A 16,612-nucleotide genomic window follows, 5' to 3' on the forward strand; every position below is an offset into this window, starting at 1 on the left:
GGTGTAATGACACTCCCCAGCTACACTGCTATATAGTGTGTGTAGAGAGTGGCCACTTTCTCTTTTGCCTGTGGATGGTGATCCAGCTGGGTGTGCTCAGGGAAGCCTGGGTACAGCTGGGCCCAGAAAGGCCCATGTACTTTGGACAAGAAGTCGGGGACCAGGAAACCCGTGAATGAGGGATAGTTACACTAGGGCAGACTTGTAATAGTCTCTCTAGGAGAGAAAGGCAGAGGGGTGAGAGAGAAAGAGCAGCTGAAGCTCCAACAAGGATTTGCAGTAAGGGAGTAGCTTCCCAGAGGCTCTGTGTGTTGCCTCCAGTGCAGGGACCTCAGTGAAGAGGTACTGTAGTGTAGAAGCTGCTTTCCTGACAACTTCCAGGAGGGAATGTGTGTAATACTGCAAATGCCTAATGGAGACCTTTCCTCTGTGAGAAATGCCTAATGCCTGCAGCTCTGTGTGAGTAAATGTTACTTTTGCCTCAGCTCCTGCGTGAGTACTAAACCTGATGTCACTTGCCTCGTGCATAGTTAAATAAACCGTTTCTGTTTTACTGCAAGAACCTCCTGGCGCCCATCTTTTGTATGTTTTTTGTGCACAGTAGCCTGAGGGATGTAGTTGCACTACACCATAGAGGGAACACTTCCACATGGCGAAGGCCTTGACCCTGTTGTGTAAGTCGCATGTAGCAATGCTCTACCCTGCTAGTGGGTATTTGACGAAATTCCGCCGAATAGGTGCTACAATAACATTGGGATCAACCATCACTTTTACCAGCTAGACCAGTAAAATACCAGCCAGGGTGGCAACTCTAATCATATGTAGTAAGTACTTGCAACCAAGGAAGGACCCTTGTGGTTTGAAACATGTAGTGCTTCAATAAATCAACACTGATTTTCATTGGAAGGCTCTCCAGTTTTTCTTAATACATATGCATCTTATACAAAGCGAGTTCAAAGTGCAAGATGCTATTTTTTTAAGCAAATGGCCTTTAATTTAATCAACAATGTTGTGGTTCTTTTACAACAATTCACAGCATGCACTATATCCATTATATTCATATTGGAATACCGTCACGACATTAGTAGCATAACTAGAATGCGCTGGGACCCCCTGCAAAGAAATCTTCAGAGGAGCCTGGCGCACTCCGATCTCCATCCTCCCGCCAACTTCCCACCCCGGTCCTGCCCACACCCGCCCTGCCTCCACCCACTCCCCACCCCATGCCAACTTGTGCCCACCTTACCCCATATTTATTTATATTTACCCCTTACCCCACCCCCTGCATGTAAGAGAGCAGATGGGGAGAGTTTTTCTTTCTTGTTAGCTATAGAGGAAACAGACCAGGGTTGGACTGGGGGGCTTGGGGCCCACCGGGGCTACTGCCCCAGGGCCCCCTTCTGGCCGCTGCTGCCATTACAGTGCACCGTGTTGCGTTTCTGAATACCTGCGCGGTGCTGGGTCTCTGCATGTACGCACGGCACCACGTCAGTGCGCAATGCGCAAAATTTTTATTTTGCGGTGACCCCCAACAAAGAGGGGTCACGCAACACTAAGAAGCCGATCTGGGCCGGCGGGGCCCAACAGGTTTTTTCCCGGTGTCCCGTCGGCCCAGTCCAACACTGAAGCAGACCCTTCCTCTATAGTTGGGGTGTCCAAAATTTTTGCAACGAGGGCTAGATTTAGTGAGGTGAAAATGTGTGAGGGCGACCATTCAGCCTGACATCCATTCCGATGTAGCTAGCTTGTGATCAGGATCATTCACTCCTGGAGATGGACTCATACACAGCGTTTAGTAAGTGGACTCTGTTTGGACTTATTCTCAGCACCTCATTTAAACAAGAAATCGCATAACCGTAGCAGTAATATTTAGGCACATGATTAGTGAAATGATCTGCCACTTGGTCTATCCTGCTGCCTGTGTGCTGAAGGTGTTAGCAATAGACACGTAATGGCACGTAGTGACACACTAATGTGCTGAAATATTTTTTTTCTACGGCTAGGCGATTCCTGATTGCACTGTGCTGGGAGGCCACATTATTATTAATTTCATGATGAAGGCTGAGGGCCAGTGTGAATTTATAAACGGGTCACAATTGGCCCACGGGCCTTACTTTGGACAGGCCTGCTCTATAGTTACGCCACTGCACTGCATCAATAGTGACATTAACCAGTAAGTTATGGATACTGACACATCTCGCTCCATTGTAGGTGTTTCAGTGAAAGTGGTTCACCAATACATATCTTTGATATTTACACAGATTTTTACTGCTTTAATAAGTGAAACTGTATGCATAAAAATATACAGAAATAAACAAGAAACAGCAAGACATCCATCAAGAAAGTAGAGAGCACAGCAAAATCCTACATTTGCTTAAAATTGGCTCTTACCCATCTGTAGATTTTAGCAGACAGATGGACACCATTGCTTAACTGACAAAACTAATCATTATTTCAAACATGTCTGACATATGGAGGACATCAAAGCAAAAAAAAAGTAATCAACAAAAATAAACACACAGTAAAAACATTTACTAGTCAAAAGGCCACAACTCTCCTTCCCTACAGGTTGATAGGAACACACAAATATTAAAGGGAAACTGACATAATAAATGTAATAAATATGCACCTATGTGCACTGCAAATCACTGACTCTCATTGAATCATCCAGTTAGAGCAGGGGAAATCATTCAGTGACTCACAGCTTGACTGTCTTGTGTGCACATCTGGACAAAATGTTAGGTTGAAGAACATAACATAAATTGTGAATATCTAAACAACTGTAACACTGTTGGTGGAACAGATTTATAAAACATCTAATACAGTTTGGTTGATTTTTATTTTTGTAATAATGTGTTCCCCTATACACATTAGAATGTAATTTAGTAAGCATTTCTAAAAAAAAACAACTTAATACAACACAAGCTTATAGGAGAAGTCTCAGAGGATTTGCTTGCAGATTCAGATGAAGTATTGTTGTATCACTACTGAAGTTTTGAGGATTATCCCAAAACAACTCCAGCTGTGGGTTCAGACAGGTCACGGGTATCCCTGTGCCATTGCTGAAATGGCTGCACCTACCCAACCAGCTTCCATATACCCATCTTGGATATCAGGAGAGGGTAGTCAGGACAAAGACTTGAAATATTTTTAACTGTTTTCCGATGGGTTTAGGTGTGGAAGAGGCAAGCTACAGGTGCATGGCTGAGCTGGAAAACGCACAAACAGCTAAACAAATCACCCCATGTGCCAATGCCCTAGCATTTAGGGGCAGATGTATTAAGGGTCGAATATCGAGGGTTAATCAACCCTCGATATTCGACTAGGAACTAAAATCCTTCGACTTCGAATATCGAAGTCGAAGGATTTAGTGCAAATGCTGCGGATTATTCCTTCGATTGAACGATTAAATCCTTCGAATCGAACGATTCGAAGGATTTTAATACAACGATCGAAGGAATATCCTTCGATCAAAAAAACTTAGGCAAGCCTATGGGGACCTTCCCCATAGGCTAACATTGACTTCGGTAGCTTTTAGCTGCCGAAGTAGGGGGTCGAAGTTTTTTTTAAAGAGGCAGTACTTCGACTATCGAATGGTCGAATAGTCGAACTTTTGTGAGGAGAATTTATAGTGAATTTTTGCTAGTACATTTTCCTGAAATCTGGATTTTATCAAAATCCTGAACTTTGAAATTACAAACCATGGTTCACACTTGCACTAACTTTGTTATAGAATGGCTGATTCTAAGCAACTTTTCAATTGGTCTTCATTATTTATTTATTTTTTATAGTTTTTGAATTATGTGACTTCTTGACACTTTAAAGTTTTGAAATGGGGATCACTGGCTCCATCTAAAAACAAATGCTCTGTAAGGCTCAGGATCGGTCTGGGCCATTGGGACAACAGGAAAAAACCTGGTGAGCCCCAGCTCTCGTGGGCCCCACCAGCTCAGACCCGCTCCCTGCCTTTGCTGCCCCCGACCACCCTCTCCAGGCCCCGGTCACTGCAAATGAAGGTATGCTGCGGCGGGGGGTCTGGAAGGGGCTTTGCGGTAGGGGCAGGGGCGCCCTGAGACAGCCCTGCCCCCCCCTGTCCAACCCTAAGACTATAGTTATTGATATTATGTGGCCCGCAACCCTCCCTTGTGTGCCCCCCACACGAAAGTCTGTCTGCTGTGTCTGTTTACTATATGTAAGATTTAAAAGGTATCACTACAGAGAATAACTGGCCCCTGCGTTGTTTAATCAAATTCAGACTGTAATCCCCTGTATTGTTCACATATGTAATCCCTCTGCATTGTTCACACTTGTGACACCTCTATTGTTCACACCCTCTGCCTGCCCTATTCTCCCTTTGTGTACAATACTATGCCTGCCCTATGCTCCCTTTGTGTTTCATACTCTGCCTGCCCTATGCTCCCTTTGTGTTTCATACTCTGCCTGCCCTATGCTCCCTGTGTGTGCCATACTCTGCCTGCCCTATGCTCCCTGTGTGCCATACTCTGCCTGCCCTATGCTCCCTGTGTGTGCCATACTCTGCCTGCCCTATGCTCCCTTTGTCTGCCATACTCTGCCTGCCCTATGCTCCCTGTGTGTGCCATATTCTGCCTGTCCTATGCTCCCTGGGTGTGCCATACTCTGCCTGCCCTATGCTCCCTGGGTGTGCCATAATCTGCCTGTGTGTGCCCTGCTATGTTTGTGGAACATAAGCCTGGTATTTGTTTTGGGGGTTTGCATTTGAAAATTATTGTTAGGGGGCCCTAAGGTGTTTAATCATGTGCTGGGGGTGCTGTGTTATCCACAGGGGAGGAGGAGGCATATGGAGCATCTAAGGACTTAAAGGAACCGTTCAATGTAAAAATAAAAACAGGGAAAATAGGCTGGGCAAAATAAAAAATGTTTCTGTTAGCCAAAATGTAATGTATAAAGGCTGGAGTGACTGGATGTGTAACATAATAGAACAGAACACTACTTCCTGCTTTTCAGATCTCTAACTCTGAGTTAGTCAGTGACTATAAGGGGTGCCACATGGGACATAACTGTTCAGTGAGTTTGAAATTGATCCTTAGCATTCAGCTCAGATTCAAAAGCAACAGTTATGGCCCATGAGACCCCCCAGTCTTTTAGTGTGTTACCACCATTAATCTGGACATGGACTTGTGGTAAAATGGGTGTGGTTTAAAGTGGGTGTGGTTTAAAACAGGGAGTGGCCCTCCACCATGTAGGCCAGAAAAAGGCCAGAAAAATTCCGGCCCTCGGTACCACAGAAGTTGAACAGCACTGCTCTACATCATACTAAACTTTAACCCAAAGATGAACGACCACTTTAACAAGAACAAAGAGTGCTAGAATGCAACAGCAGAGCAAATATTTATTCTACAAACTACTTCCTTCTGTTGTGGTCAAAGCACTGCCATAAAATCATGTGAAATTAAATTTTCAAATAAAAAGAATCATGTATGGCCTAAAACAAAAGTTTAATATGCCTATAGATGTGAGCTAGCAAATATAAATGTATCATTATCCACACAACTAGAAGTGCCTACCAGACACTGACGAGTCCTTTTTTGAACAAAAGCATTATAAGCTTTATTTACTATGGGTACCAGCGCAAGTGATCAGGTGTATCTAGCAATGTGTGTATTCTGGTGTAATTTACACGAGCCAGCTATACAAGTTCACACTGATTTTTTTTAGGCTTTTTCAAACCTAACATCACTTTTTACACAAAGTTTTTAAAATCAACAACACATATGGTCAAATTCATTATATGACTGTATAGGTACACTGCATTTACACAGCAATACCATTCAGATGGCAACCCAAGCAATACCAATTCAAACGGAAACCCAAGCAATATTTATTCAGATGTTGTCTATGTGCCATTCTTTTACACAGCTTTTAACAGCAGGGATGCACTGAATCCATTTTATCCAGATTCGGCCCACTCCTCCACAAAGAATCCTGAACTGAATCTTAATTTGCACAAGCAATCAGCAATTTCTGTAGTCACTTGATTTTAAAAGTCCAGATTCAGGTCATCCAGGCATTTGGACTGGGTCAAATCCTGCTGAAAAAGACTCAGATTCAGAGCCTCCCTAATATATAACCATTCCTCTGATCAAATGAAAGGTACAGTAAGTACGTTTCATTTAGACAAAAAGGCTGAACTCGTTGCATGCTTGTCTTTTTTCAACCTAAACTATGTTACTATGTTGTGTAACCAATTAAAGTCAATGGGACAAGTTAGAAATGATTTGACTGTGGTGAGTTCTAGTTTCACTATTTGATAGATATGCCCCTAGAAGTATACTATTTAGTTTGTTAGTAGTAGTTCTGTACCATCTTAAACTATTAAGGTGTGTTTCAAACTGATTTTTAAAGGGATTGTTTACCTTGAAACACTTTTTTCAGTTTAGGTTTTTTTCAGATAGTTCACCAAAAATAAAGATTTTTTCCTATTTTCTATTTATGACCATTTTTCTAATATGAAGGTTTTTTTGGGCCTTCTTATGTCTTTCTAAAGCAGCTCTGGGAGGGAGGGGGGTCACCGACTCTGTAGACTGTTTACATGGATACATTTAGTTGATACATTTCTTATCTTTGGCCCGATGACCAGAATCTCTGTGTTTCATTAAAGGTAGCTGTTAGAATTGATACAATAGTTGCTAATATTCCAGAGATCCTGCTGAGAAATGTACACTAATGTAGCATATTGTAACAGTTCAAAATTTGCACTTAGCTGCCAGACTGAAATACTAGAGATAGGAACAGTGCATTTTAAAATTAAAGTTTAAATAAACAATGGAAAGCAATTGAAAAATGTCTTTATTTCTAGTGAACAATCTAAAAACAGCTCATCTGCGTTAAAGTGTTAAAGTGAACAACCCCTTTAATAACCTTTATATAACTTTTACATTCATTATTTACATTGTGCTGCCCAGAAATTGTGTATATTTGAATTCAACTTAGATGCTATTCATTTGAAATCTGTCTGTAAATAATGCTACATACAGTAAGTGAATCATGATAACCACCACCGAGAGCAACAACTGTTCAGAATTTCTGACATTGGGATGAGTGGCACCCGTTGAAAAGCGTTATTGATGCCCCTCAAAAGAAAGATGAAAAAAAACCGATTTGTAAAGTATATTATTTCTGTCTTTCTGCGCAGGCTCACAATTTGATATTATATTCCAATGTAGTTTAATTTTGGAATGTTACAAGCTAAGTTGTATTAGGAAGATGAGGCATCCTGTGTGCTTGAATGAAGACTATGGCACCTAAAATACAGCAATCTGTATCCACAGAGAAACAATTTTTTTTTATTGTTATTATGATGATACAGTGACACTGTGCCAGATGATTATAGATGTTTAAACCTGTTCCGGGCCAGAGTGTAATAAAATGATATGTTGTCAATAATTAATAATCTGTGACCTTGGGCAGGCTTGATGCCATAAAAATATAGCAGAGAACCACAACTAGCCCATGCGGCTGCCAGCTGACTAGACTTGGTTAATTACTTTGCAGCTCAGTGCTGTATTTACACTGGTCATGTCATAATGACACAGCATTCAGCAGCCCCTTCCTATCCACATGTCAGCTCTACAGGTCAGCCAACTAGAACCCTTAATATTTTAAGTGAAGAGGTTAGCTTTTAGTGTCAGGATCCAGTGTGTGTAAAGTGGATTTTTTGCTAGGGCTTGCTGCCTGTGAGTCATAAGAGGATAAATGTAGGCTACAAACAAAAGCATGTTACATATGAATCATCACATACCTACAGGATCACATGAAACTGTATGCTATATTCCAAGCTGCTTTTGAAAATGCTAAGCAGTTTATTTGTAAGAATATTTCCACATACTGCAATCTCCTTAAGAGCTCAGGTTCTTAGTACTTTTCATCCAAGTCTCCCTTGTGTGCTGCAGTGTCTCTGCTTATCCCTCAGGGTTATTCCACTGCAGTATATGCTGGCGCTTGAACGGTAAAAGATAATAATATTCATATACTGATAGCTGGATATAACAATTTAAGAAAACCATTCAACGCCTTCACTGATCTTTATTGCAAGTTTAAAGGTAAAGTGTATTCGGAAAAGGTAGATAAACACAGTAGTCGTGCAAGTGAACCTGAATGTCTATGTCAACATGTTCATCTGTGAAACAAAAGTTAATCTCTGGGTTACTCATTTTTCCATTCAGTGAAAATACATATAAATATAAGCTAAAATCTCACACTTTTGTCACAATGCATGAAAATCTATCATCATTCTGATCCAAATGAACTAATGTGCAATGGCTATTCTTTTGTTTTATCCATAGAAAGAACAAAATATTTCAATACAATTCAAAAAAAAAAAACATGATTCAAGTCAAACCCTACACAACCCTACCCTGTGGCTATCCACAATCTAACCAACCACATCCTGACCCATCCTTAACTGCACCAAATATTTTGGAAGGTCAAGGTTCGATACATAATAGAAATCACTGGCTCAGTCCTGGGGATGTTACATCAGATCAGGCTTGATTTGAAAGCTTCCAATTTTAATGGTTATTAATAGGGCAATATACCCCTCTATTCAATTTGAGTTCAAAAACAGGGCTTGTGTGAACACACTTTTTGCCTACTGTTTTAATCAAGAAAAATGGTTCTTGTTATTTCTTGAGCTAACATGGAGACTGAAGCTTCAATTCAAGAAATGCATGTGTGCTGTTGCATTCATTTCCATGCACCAGGGGCAACACAATTACATTAGCATTATAGGGAAAATACAGTATTGTGGGTAAAATCTTGGTAAATAGGGTCCAAAATTGCATTCTTCACATAAGTGACCCTTTATGTCTTCAAAGTCATTCCCCTGAACTAAGCACAACTGAGAAGTAATATTGTACAGGTACTTTATACTAGCCCTTTAAAGGGGAACTCCGGCTTCAAAACCTCTTTTGTAAAGAAGCCCACATAAAACAGAAATCCCTAATATACCCATCACAGTTATCTGTTTCTTCAAAATGTATGAATAAATGCCATTTTCTATGCTGAAATCCAGCTGTTTAACAGTTCTTCTCTTTCTGCATAATTTGAAATCCTGGCAGGGGAGGAAGGACTAAAAACTGATGTTACAATTTGTAACACCTTCTCCACAGTTTACAGACAGCAGGCAGGATCTACATAACCCACAATGCATTGCACTATGATGTTCCATTCCTTATTGAAATCACGTGTGCAGGGAATTGTGGGGTTTGGAGGATGCAGGCTAAGGACAGCTGGCTGCTGATACAAAGTGACAGTTGTCAGCCAGCTCAGCAAAGTAGTCAGACAGATATCAGGGGGCTAGGCTTAAAGAACTGTTCTAAACCATTAAAAATCATGAAAAGTCTGCATATATTTTAATTAGTAATATTTATATTATTTTAATATTGCAAAGTTGCTTGAAATTATGTTTACTTTTCAAAAAGCTTAAGTTATGTTTGTATGGATTTCCCCTTTAAGCTTGCAGGTTCAAGCTCGCTGATTTCCTGACTGAGAACATGATCCCTTTAGCCGCCTTATCATCAATCCTCCATTTCAGACCATTCCATCACACAATTCACCAATCCATATAGATTAGAGTTCAGATTATAACTGAATTTCATATGTACCAATGTATGTACATAACCAGGGCCTTTATTCATCTTAACTTAGCCCCCTGAATAATCTGTAGGTTAAATGTAATTTCAGCATTTTCTTGCTAACATTTAGAAATTACAGGAAGCAAAGCATATATACACATATCTGTTCTTTTTATTTCTGTTTCCCTTCAGAAGCACCTGAGTGCTAACACTAGCTCTATATCATTTTCTCATACAAGTAAGGTTATGTATGTACATGCCTGAGAGGGAAGCTTAGAAGATGATACTATAAGGCTTTTTCAGCAAAAAAAAGGCTGTAAAATCTACAAGCATCTCTTCTGCAGAGAAAATATAACAGAGAAAGTGTGTGATAAATTCTGGATAATGTTTATGCAAACACTAAATAGCTAGAGAAAAGTAGCCTGTGTAACAGGATGAGAGCAGCTTTGGCATTATTGCATAGGATAAACTGTATTCAGAGCTGAAATATCTGTATAGTCACTCACGGGAACACACCTAGGAAGACAGCTTAAGGAGGACAGGCAGCCCACCTTGCCTGAAATTGCCCAAATTTGTCCCCAGAATGAGAAGTAGCTTTTGTTAAGCTCATTTTGACCATGACACATTTGAGATGACTGGTGATTGAAACACCACCTATGTCATTGCCCAACTTCTTGGTGTATGACAGCAGTCCCAGACCAGTGGCTCGTAAGCAACCCATTGCTCACCGACCCCTTAGCTCAGTGATCCCCAACCAGTAGCTCGCGAGCAACATGTTGCTCTCCAACCCCTTGGATGTTGCTCTCTGTGTCCTCAAAGCAGAAGCTTATTTTTGAATTCCAGGCTTGGAGGCAAGTTTTAATTGCATAAAAACTTAGTATAGTACCAAGTAGAGCCTCTTGTAGGCTGCCAGTCCACATAGGGGCAACCAAAGAGCCAATCACAGCCCTTATTTGGCACCCCAAGGGACTATTTTATGCTTGTGTTGCTCCCCAACTCTTTTTACATTTGAATGTGGCTCACGGGTAAAAAAAAGGTTGGGGACCCCTGTTAGCTGTTGCTCCCAGAGGCCTCAAACTAGCTGATTATTTTTGAATACTTGGCTTGGAAGCAACTTTTGGTGCATAAAAAAACAGATTTATGGCCAAACAGAGCCTCCTGTATGCTGATAATCCACATAGGTCTACTAAATAGCCAATCATATACTTTATTTGGCACTCCCAGGAACTGATTTCATGTTTGCGTTGCTCCCCAACATTTTTTTACATTTCACTTTGGCTAAAGGGTAAAAACGTTGGGGACCCCTGTGGGACAGAAGCTGCAAACATATATTGTGCATTGAGAAATGCATCATATACGAGGCACATTTAGATGAACAAATATCTGCAGGGTTTTTTTCCTTACTGCTATTGATGTCAGAGGAAATTATTAATTGTATACACAGAAAATATACTGGTAAAGAAAAGCTTAAAGGGATACGGTCATGGGAAAAAATGTTTTTTCCAAAACGCATCAGTTAATAGTGCTACTCCAGCAAAATGCTGCACTGAAATCCATTTCTCAAAAGAGCAAACAGATTATTTTATATTCAGTTTTGAAATCTGACATGGGGCTAGACATATTGTCAGTTTCCCAGCTGCCCCAGTCATGTGACTTGTGCCTGCACTTGAGGATGGAACTACTTTCTGGCAGGCTGTTGTTTCTCCTACTTAATGTAACTAAATCAATCTCAGTGGCACTTGGCTTTTACTATTGAGTGCTGTTCTTAGCTCTTCCAGGGAGCTGTTATCTCGTGTTAGGGAGCTGCTATCTCATTACCTTCCCATTGTTCTGTTGTTAGGCTGCTGGGGGGAAAAGGGAGGGGGTGATATCACTCCAACTTGCAGTACAGCAGTAAAGAGTGATCGAAGTTTATCAGAGCACAAGTCACTTGGGGCAGCTGGGAAATTGACAATATGTCTAGCCGCATGTCAGATTACAAAATTGAATATAACAAAATCCGCTTGCTCTTTTGAAAAATAGATTTCAGTGCAGAATTCTTCTGGAGCAGCACTATTAACTGATGCATTCTGAAAAAAATATGTTTTCCCATGACAGTATCCCTTTAACTAGACCATGCTAATCTCTAAGTGCCTCACACCTTACTTGTATGCAATTATCATACCAAGACAGCCCCACCCCTCACAATGACACACTGTTTTACCACAACAAAACTCCTAGAAACACACATTGATCTTGTGTTCTTAGTTTCTCTGTGCCATGGTAACATCATTTCAGATAATTCCTTATTAGAAAAAGGCACTCGGGTATATCCGATATATATTTGGACTGATGTCACAACTATTTTCTAACTCTATAATGTTGAATTTCTACAACCAGACCTACTTATTTAAAGCAATGAGTAAGAGCGGCAGTATGTTTCTTACTTCAGTATGTTTACTAATTCCTGTTGCAAAGCAGGTCAGTAATCAGATTCATGAAGCAAACACATCTTGTTTACACATATAACTACATATAACTACAGACATCATTGCTTGTTACTCAATACTTGGTCATCTCATAAGGTTCCAGGAAAGACTAAAGTGGTATGGAGACAACACTTTAAATACAATTTAAAAAGTAATTAACATAATATAAAATTTTGTTTTGCACTGAACAAATAATTTTAAGCACAGTCAGGCAAATTTGAACAATTGCAGTAATGCAGAGCAACAAATAATAGTTTTTATTATCTAATGGTGCTAGACCAAACAGTGTAAATTGCTATTTGGTAGCTATGTCTCAAAAAAAAGCCTTCACATCCTCCACTGAAGAGCCTACAATCTAACATTAGTCTGTGGGTAGATAAAGGTAAAGTAGCTTGCTTGTGGTACAAAGGACCTGCAGATTGAAGGACTTTAAAAGTGTTCCTGGATCAACATGTAGTGGCTTATGAACATCAATGACTTTTGCACATTTTCCAAAAACATTTGAAAAACCTGACATAATTACATTTTTTGCACATGTTTTGTTCTTGTAAGGCCAGATGAAGATACAAAATACAAGCAAGAATACAAACAATGTGACAAACAGAAGCAAAGTGATTACAATGTAACAATCAACTGTAACAACTGAAGACAGGAACTGCCAATTAGAGCTTTAAAGATTATTTGAAAATTGTTCAAACATGCATTGCAGTACAAAAAAAAATATCTTTAATTTAATTTAATATCCATCTTTAACATCCACTTTAACATATGTAGTAAAAGAATAAAGCCAAACCTAGGGAACTCCCCTAAAGATGGTCTTGTAGGCCAATGTTCAGTATAGTCAGTCCCATCTATTACTATGGATTTGCAGCCCAATCCTAATTCAAGTCAGCCAGTGACTCCACATAGATGCCAATGGCATTACCAGTCAATGATATTACGTGACAATGGCATTATCACTCTACCCCAATTTGTGGCATTAACAATGGTGAAATTCCATGATTTTTAAAAATGCATATTAATGGCCACCATACAGACATATGTCATAAACTGTTGTTAGTAATGACTACATAGAATTACCAATGTAAGACCTTAACAGACTACTTTAAAGGGGTAATATACATCTGTGTTTAACACAAGTTTCACCTGTGCTCTGATAAGATAGCAAGAGTAACATTCATTTTTTTAATACTATCAGCCTTACCCTAGAATTTAATGAGTCACTGTAAGATCATGGTAACAAGTCAGATTTATTAACCCAATTCCTTCAAACGCAGAACAGAGAATGACATAACTCCTGTGCTCCCAAAGATACTGAAGAGTTGGTTAAAAGTGTTGATACACGATTTGATACCCACAGGAGATAGGACTAATGGTGTTCAGTCACTCTTGTAGCTTATGTCTTAGGTCTGGTCTTAAGGTGGCCATAGACACACAGATCCTATCGTACGAATCGAGGATTCGTACAATTTTCGGATCGTGTGTGGCGTGTGCCGACATCTTTCGTCCGGCGGAGATCGGTCGTTTGGTCGATCGGTCAGGTTTGATTTTGACCTGACCGATCCCGCCGGAACCCAGGGAACATCGTAATCGGATCGTTCGGCCATACGGCCGAACAATCAGATTACACCCGATATAGCCATGTTTGTTAATGGCATATCGGGGAAAGATCCGCTCGTTTGGCGATGTTGCCAAACGAGCGGATCTTTGAATCTATGGCCACCTTTAGGCTAAAGCTTATTAGTATTCAGCTATTATAAATGAAACCATTTCTCCAAAGTTAGGCTCATCCTAAAAGGTGCAGGTCAGAGTTGACTTTGGCAAGAGGCCTAACATTCCTGCGATCACATTTGCAGTCATGGGGCATTTAAAATTAGGTGTCTGTGGAATGTCATAAAACCAGAACTTTCTTGATAATTGCTATTCTACGAAACACCTACTTTTATAATTAGGAACAACCCTAATAAGATATATTAACATATGCTGAGTTCCATTTATTGTCTTGGCACATTCCAAGGTATATGTCTGGTTTGCTTGCAGCTAAAGAAAGGACACTAAACATGCATTTAAGAATTAAAACTCCTTTGTGTGTAATAGCTTCTTAATGCCCATACACATTAAAAATAGCTGTTGACTCAAGAACTTAAAATAAGTCTGATGAAACTATGATAATAACTATATTATGCACACAGGCCCTCTAAATGGGTTGTTTCACATTTAGTATGAATAGTTCTGAGCAACTTTTCAATCTAAAATACGAAATCCTCTGTAAGGCTACAAATGTATTGTTATTGCCACTTTCTATTTAGGCCCTCTCCTATCATATTCCAGTATTTAAGTCGAACCATTGCATGATTGCTGGGGTAATTTGGACCCTAGCTATCAAATTGCTGAAATTGCGTGAGAGCTCCTGAATAAAAAAACAAAATAACTCCAGAACCACAAATAATAAAAAAATTAAAAACAGTTGTAAATTGTCTCAGAATATCAATATATAAGGTCAACAACTTCTATAAGTATGTAAATTTGCATGTTCAATGTTTATACTCATTTATGTGGAATTTATATAATAATAATACAAATATAAGGGATTAGCTGCACAAGTTTTCATTGGACTGTGCTCCTACATTGTGTCACTGTGAAGTAGTGCAGCAAGTTTTAATTTTACATCTCCTGCATGTAATGGGCATCTTGGACCAGTCTGCATCATGCTGCATTTTTTTACTTCTGTGGTAATTGTGTGGCACTTTATACCATGTAATCTCTGTTTGTACATGTGTATTTTCTATATAGTTTTCTTGAAGGCAGCTCTCTGTATGAACATGGAATTCTGAATAATAAAAAAAACGGGAGGTGTTCTGTTTCATCTAAACGCTGTGAGCGCGGTCATCTGTTCAATGCTGTTATTTACATGTTATTTATTATAGTGATTGTTACTCAGGCACCTTGTCTTCTTTATTGCGGGCTTCATGTAGCTCTGTATATATATATATATATATATATATATATATATATATATATATATATATATATATATAATACACAAAAGCTATCAATATCTTGTAAATTATATCCTTATGAGTTCTGTCATTTCTGTCACATGACTCACTGAAATTTGTGTATTATAATAAATAAAGTACCCCCAGTTGCAAAATATGAGGATATTAGAAGTTACCTCGGAATTCCATGACCTGTTTAAAAACACTCGGCCTTTGGCCTCGTGGTTTTTATATGGTCATGAAACTCCTCGGTAACTTATAATATCCTTATATTTTACAAGAGAGGATACTTTATTCACTATATATATATATATATATATATATTCGGTAAGGCTGCTGCACACACTGAAAAGGAGATAATGCCTTGGTGCTAACAGAAGTATTATATATAGTTTCCAAGAAATGCTGTTGCACTCTAGGGACTTTTGCAGTAAAAAAAACTTTATTGGAATCGACGTTTCGACCCTCAATGGGGTCTTTAGGGGTCTTGACAAAGACCCCATTGAGGGTAGAAACTTCGATTCCAATAAAGCTTTTTTACTGCCAAAGTCCCTAGAGTGCAACAGCATTTGTTGGAAATTATATATATATATATATATATATATATATATATATATATATATATATATATATATATATGTGTGTGTGTGTGTGTATGGAGAGTATGTGAATAGACATTATGTTAATAAATAATGTTCCCTTTTGGTGTATGTAGTAACCAGGTACCACCCAATATGAAGCAGAGTATATTCTCACAGCAGCAGACCATAAAGCAAAGCTGCCACTGTTCCAAGCTTAGAGCCGCATATTGTTATGCAACAGGCGTATATAAGGGCAGATTAGTGTTACACAGAGGTAAATAAGGCAACAAGCAGACAAAGGGGCCAGTGAATGAGAACTGTACCTGGAGACAGCAGCCAAGGTGGCGGTGACCGTGGGGATAGTCAGGCTTCTGTGCCTAAAGTTATGTGGGCGCCACTCATGAGCAGTTCCAGGCACGCAATAGTCAGGACGCTGTTCTACAGGTTTCCCTTGTTGCACAGAGCGGGAGGCTGTCAGGGGAACACTCCTGGGAAGTGACAGTTCTCAGTCGCACTCATTGCACAAACAGAACGGAGGGGGGAATAGAGTGAAGTGTGAAGCAGCAGCAGCAGCAGCAGCTCAGGGCTTATCCTATCAATCTCTTTGCATGGAGCTGCACTTTGCTGTGGGGTGGGGAGGCACAGACTGAGAGTTTGTGACATAAGATCAGTAAAGGCCACAGGCTAAAGGAGGGGGCAGGGAGGAGCTTTAGGAGGAGTTGCCAGACTTGCAGGTCCCGGGCTGAGGTGAGCGAAGTAGAGCGCCCCTCCCCCAGTGAAACCTGAGGCGTGTGATCTCATCAGCATCCATTCCCGGCAGCCCAGGGAGCTCACGGGCACAGCCACCTGTAGCTTCTTCTGCTTGAGTCCAGCCGCACATAAACATTACTACTGCAGCTAAACACAGCCCTTCTGTTCTCTCATCATAACATACAAGTAAATGACTTCAC

At 40.0% G+C, this 16,612-nt stretch overlaps 1 protein-coding gene across 1 annotated transcript in view; it reads right to left on the bottom strand.

Moving 5' to 3' along the window:
- fhip1a.L (FHF complex subunit HOOK interacting protein 1A L homeolog) overlaps positions 1-16,313 on the bottom strand; it is a 94,883-nt gene extending 78,570 nt beyond the window's left edge. Inside the window, exon 1 of the mRNA XM_018231420.2 lies at positions 15,986-16,313. The gene's annotated coding sequence lies outside the window, so the exon portion shown is untranslated. The remainder of the gene's footprint in view (positions 1-15,985) is intronic.
- Positions 16,314-16,612: the final 299 nt, after the last annotated feature.

Source organism: Xenopus laevis, chromosome 1L (genome assembly GCF_017654675.1).
Source record: "Xenopus laevis strain J_2021 chromosome 1L, Xenopus_laevis_v10.1, whole genome shotgun sequence".
Lineage (NCBI taxonomy): Eukaryota > Metazoa > Chordata > Amphibia > Anura > Pipidae > Xenopus > Xenopus laevis.